The sequence below is a fragment of the Micrasema longulum genome, unplaced genomic scaffold, assembly GCF_059751315.1.
Source record: "Micrasema longulum isolate JH-2025_06_02 unplaced genomic scaffold, ASM5975131v1 h1tg000467l, whole genome shotgun sequence".
NCBI lineage: Eukaryota > Metazoa > Arthropoda > Insecta > Trichoptera > Brachycentridae > Micrasema > Micrasema longulum.
In genome coordinates, this window is record NW_028277665.1 from 110901 (window position 1) to 116900 (window position 6000).

Sequence of the window (6000 nt, forward strand, 5' to 3'; positions counted from 1 at the left end):
TATTATGTTATTGTTATTTTTTTGTAATATGTATATTTATTTGAATAAATACATAAATACATGCCAACCATGTCGGGTATCGAGCTCGAGACCTCGTGGTAGGCAAACGTGCTGACCATTTGACCGCGAGGTGGATGATTTTTTATTTAATTTTATAAAAATTTGATTGAGCCTCCCTGGCATGGACGTCGAGGGGTGTAAGCAACAAAAACTAAAACGGGGGGTGAATAGATTGCTTGTTTTGTGAATAATTTAATTTCGTTAGCACTGGGCTGTTCGTAGACGCAATAAAAACAATTTTTATATTTAAAAACAAAATGCATCTATGTTTGTAGGCACTAGATATCTGTCCAGATGGATGAAGATACAATTCTGTGTGTGGAATAGAACGGGAACTCTGGGAGAGTGTTTTGCACTCGACGGATGCTCACAAGTAAAGATTCCGAACAAGAAAATCGAGAGGAGATAATATGCCTCAGATAATATTTCAGCACGGGTGTTTATTGTGTTAAGAATAAATATATATGAAGAATTATAATATATATAACTCATGTCGTTTTGTGAATAACAATGTGATATAAAAGTCGATGAAACAATATCTCTTAAAACGTAATTTATGTTTTGTTTGGTGAACTATCGTACTCGGTAAGGAATACTTAAAAATTATTTAATTATTATCATGTATTAAGAAATAGTGTTTTATTTCAAGACAAGTTATAATAGTCTGATTTAACCAAAGATGCGCTGGTGCGCTAATTAATTATTTAGTTTATTAATTACTTTTTCGACACTTAGCCCAAAACGCGAAATAGCTGTTGGGTCGTTGCTTTCTAACGATGAAGGCGGGGGTTCGAGTCCACAGGGATCTCATTTTTTTTTGCAATCATGTTTTTTAAAATTGCAATTTTTAAATCATATGTTTGTGCTACATTAAAAATATTTTTGCTGAAACTATTAGCCGCTGGAGCCATTTGTTAGGAATTATTGATTAAATATAAAATAGACTTGTATTTTATATGCCATACTACCGCTATGGACATTTTATCAGAATTTTCATAGCTTACCAATTTAAAAACTCACCGCTCGCCACTGCTAGATACTCAACACATAGACAACTTAAACAAATACAAACTAAAACCACTTTCGGACAAATTGATTTCAAAATCCATCCAATAATACTCAAAGTATTATTCAATCAAAATCTATAACCTACTTCCACTATCTATTAAAACAATTAGTCACGAGAAAATGTCTAAAAAGGCTATAAAAAAATGGATAGTGGAGCTAGGTAGAAGTAAAAGGGATTGTCTCATTCGCCCATACCAATATTGAATCAACTGCTCCACAAGTGTATAGCTTATGTTAGGTTTTTGTTATTTTCATTGTGTGTTTTGTAATATAAATAATATAAATGTACATAAATACCTTGTTTTTAAAACTGTCTGAATATGTTTTTTTTTTAAAGTCTTCTTTGTTTATTCTCAAATGTAATTTCAAAAAAGTATATTTCAAAAAAGTGTCCTCGGCACGGGAAACCCCAGTGAGATCACATTATTATTATTATTAATTACAGTTAGTAAGCGAAAAATATGAATAAATAAATAAAAATAAATACACTATCATTTGGTATACTTGTCGTGCATCTGGGGTTTGCCACAAAAGAGTGTATACACACTGATACCAGAAATACAAGTAATACAAAATAGAGCTATAAGAAACATATATACGGGTATACCAATGGAAACGCATATCAAAGACTAACTTCAGTAAGTTAGTTTCATGTGATAATGTCAGTACATTATCCCATTTTTGGTCATAGATTGCAAAAACTAAGGTCTAAGGTCTAAGGTCTAAGGTCTAAGGTCTAAGGTCTAAGGTCTAAGGTCTAAGGTCTAAGGTCTAAGGTCTAAGGTCTAAGGTCTAAGGTCTAAGGTCTAAGGTCTAAGGTCTAAGGTCTAAGGTCTAAGGTCTAAGGTCTAAGGTCTAAGGTCTAAGGTCTAAGGTCTAAGGTCTAAGGTCTAAGGTCTAAGGTCTAAGGTCTAAGGTCTAAGGTCTAAGGTCTAAGGTCTAAGGTCTAAGGTCTAAGGTCTAAGGTCTAAGGTCTAAGGTCTAAGGTCTAAGGTCTAAGGTCTAAGGTCTAAGGTCTAAGGTCTAAGGTCTAAGGTCTAAGGTCTAAGGTCTAAGGTCTAAGGTCTAAGGTCTAAGGTCTAAGGTCTAAGGTCTAAGGTCTAAGGTCTAAGGTCTAAGGTCTAAGGTCTAAGGTCTAAGGTCTAAGGTCTAAGGTCTAAGGTCTAAGGTCTAAGGTCTAAGGTCTAAGGTCTAAGGTCTAAGGTCTAAGGTCTAAGGTCTAAGGTCTAAGGTCTAAGGTCTAAGGTCTAAGGTCTAAGGTCTAAGGTCTAAGGTCTAAGGTCTAAGGTCTAAGGTCTAAGGTCTAAGGTCTAAGGTCTAAGGTCTAAGGTCTAAGGTCTAAGGTCTAAGGTCTAAGGTCTAAGGTCTAAGGTCTAAGGTCTAAGGTCTAAGGTCTAAGGTCTAAGGTCTAAGGTCTAAGGTCTAAGGTCTAAGGTCTAAGGTCTAAGGTCTAAGGTCTAAGGTCTAAGGTCTAAGGTCTAAGGTCTAAGGTCTAAGGTCTAAGGTCTAAGGTCTAAGGTCTAAGGTCTAAGGTCTAAGGTCTAAGGTCTAAGGTCTAAGGGGTCTTGGGTCTTGGGTCTTGGGTCTTGGGTCTTGGGTCTTGGGTCTTGGGTCTTGGGTCTTGGGTCTTGGGTCTTAGGTCTTAGGTCCTAGGTCCTAGGTCCTAGGTCCTAGGTCCTAGGTCCTAGGTCCTAGGTCCTAGGTCCTAGGTCCTAGGTCCTAGGTCCTAGGTCCTAGGTCCTAGGTCTTAGGAAATAAATTGTTAAGCTATGAAAATTCTGATAAAATGTCCATAGCGGTAGTATGGCATATAAAAAACAAGTCTATTTTATATTTAATCAATAATTCCTAACAAATGGCTCCAGCGGCTAATAGTTTCAGCAAAAATATTTTTAATGTAGCACAAACATTTGATTTAAAAAATACAATTTAAAAAAAACATGATTGCAAAAAAAATTGAGACCCCTGTGGACTCGAACCCCCGCCTTCATCGTTAGAAAGCAACGACCCAACAGCTATTTCGCGTTTTGGGCTACGTGTCGAAAAAGTAATTAATAAACTAAATAATTCATTAGCGCACCAGCGCATCTTTGGTTAAATCAGACTATTATAACTTGTCTTGAAATAAAACACTATTTCTTAATACATGATAATAATTAAATAATTTTAAAGTATTCCTTACCGAAAAATATATTAATTTAAGTTGATAATTAAATTAGGAAAAAATACGAGAGTAAATTAAAAGTTTATCGGGAAAAGAAAACATTGACACTTGTTACAATATTTGAGTTTGTCCAAATGTTTGTAGACAAAAGACTGGATTTCACCCCCCCGGGAGTCATTAAGATTAACAAATTACAACAGGGATGGAGAATACCTTTTAAAGTATGGAATATGAAGTCTAGGCATTTACAGGGCTTTCGCTGGTTTAAGTGGTCACTTTACACACTATGTGACATTTACCATTTTGCCTATGTTGAAACATCCATATTTCTTAAATTCAACCATTTGTTGATTTTGGACAAACTCAAATATTGTAATAAAACCAACTGGTCCAAGAAGAAGCTTGAAAATTTGAAAATTATTTTCAGGCGTTGTATGTGAAATAATTCAGTCAAATGAATCTCTTCAAAACAAGAAAGGTTTCAGCTCTTTTAACTTCACTAAAATCAACAAATGGTTGAATTTGAGAAATATGGATTTTCAAACATAGGCAAAATGGTGCATGTTACACAGTGTGTAAAGTGGCCACTTAAACCAGCCAATGACAGGTCATGGCTGGTAAATGCCTAGACTCCCATATTCTTACTTTAAGGTATTCTCTATCCCTGTTGTAATTTGTTAATTGACATTTGTATTTTTGACCTAGTTTACAAATGAATTATTAGTAGAAGAGAGGCATAAATTATCATTTTCCGTTGTGTCTATAAAGTATGAGTTATACAATTTAGGAGCAAGGACGTTTGCAGGCCTCTGTCCAAGTGTTGATTTACGAAACGGAATCTCCAGCATTTGATTCCTTCTTTGACTATGGCGGTTTGGGTTTTGAGGGAACAAGTGCTGACGATTTACAACAAATTTTAGACATTGGAGATAATACAAATGTCTTACATTTAAAAGTTTGGCTTAAAGTATAAGACCTCTATCTAACACCAACTAAAGAACTCTTTAAAAAACCAAACATTTAAATGTTAATGAACTTTTTCAACTAGAATCTTTAAAATTTATAATTAACATCACTGATATCAATAAATAAATATGGTAATAAACTATTCTCCATCCCTGTTGTAATTTGTTAATCTTAATGACTCCCGAGGGGGTGAAATCCAGTCTTTTGTCTAGGAACATTTGGACAAACTCAAATATTGTAATGAAACCAACTGGTCCAAGAAGAAGTTTAAAAATGGAAAAATTATTTTCAGGCGTTGCCTAGTATGTGAAATAATTCAGTCAGATGAATCTCTTCACAACAATCAAGGTTTAGCTCTTTAACTTCGCTAAAATCAACAAATGGAAGAATTGATTGGATTGTTCCTGGACTGGCATCTGAATCGTAAGACTGATTACCTTACCTTCTTGTAATAGATTATCCTGATATTTTATCTTTCTTAAAATAATGCGACAGATGTAATTCTTTTTTGTGTAATCGGGTATTTGATACTTTTTTGTTTTAGATTAAGAAAAACAGGAAAACAAATTATTTATCAATTTCAATATAATTTAACGTCAGTCATCTGTATTATGAATTACCATAAAGTTAGTATGTAATTCAAATATGTTTAAAAAATACATAAAAAAATAGTGTGGTACTTACGTATTCAAATGCGAATATCCAATTATTACAATACTTCTTCATAAATCACATCACATTTTCACAAACACAATTAAATTTCGCTACGTAAAATATTGCAAAAAATACACAATAATTTATTCAAAAATACTCTTTTAACATAAAATGTACGTTACGCTTTCTTCACGAACTTAATTTGATCACATTACATGTGAATTTGATAAATTCCTTCCAAATTAGTGTACGTTTCCTAAAACAGCAAATCAAAATGAAAATAACTAATATTGTATTTAAATTTTGACATTTGACACCGCTACCGGTGAATTTTGTTTGAACCCGCTAGCATTTGTTTATCTGTAAAAATTTTCACTGCGATTTTGAAAAATAGAACGCGCCGGGTTGCCACTGTTTTAAAATACAGTAATTTGTTATTAAGGAAAGCAAGTACTTCTTTATTTTCTGTTTGAATAAATTAATATTAAATGTTTATTTATTTCGTATTCGCGCGAATTACGTTTTTAATTAATAGACGCGTCTAGAATTTTCCAACCATCCGTTAGGAAAGACAGTTTTGCACTGATCCGATGGGTAACCACGCTACCGAACTCAAGGCACTGTACAGGCCTGCACTCACTCTAGCGTATACTAGTTTAGCTGGAACATACATTCGCGTAATAAAATACAGCATTTTTAAAGGCTTATGCGGTTAGTCTGTGTCCGGGCGGATGAAGAACACTGAATAAATAAAACTAAATAAAACAGATTTGTTTTTACAAACTATTTTTTTCCACCGACCGGTTTCAAAGCAAACAAGCTGCTTCGTCAAGGTTTACGTAACTCATTGATTATTTTCTATTTTATTTTATCCATGTTTACTAAATACTTTATTTGACGAAGAAGCTTGTTTGCTTTGAAACCGGTCGGTGGAAAAAAAAAATAGTGTTTAAAAACAATATTGTTTTATTTATTTTATTACATCTAAATCTATTCGATTTATTTATGGTTTAAAAATTTATTTATTTACTCTTACGGATGGGGTGGATTACTTTTCAAAGGGTGTTAAAAGTATTATTGTCAACAAA

General features: G+C 33.5%; 1 protein-coding gene across 1 annotated transcript in view; it reads right to left on the minus strand.

The window, feature by feature from the left end:
- The window catches only part of Cad96Cb (protocadherin Fat 4-like Cad96Ca), a 116338-nt gene extending 110842 nt beyond the window's left edge, over positions 1-5496 (minus strand). The window contains exon 1 of the mRNA XM_088226742.1: positions 4943-5496. The gene's annotated coding sequence lies outside the window, so the exon portion shown is untranslated. The remainder of the gene's footprint in view (positions 1-4942) is intronic.
- Positions 5497-6000: the final 504 nt, after the last annotated feature.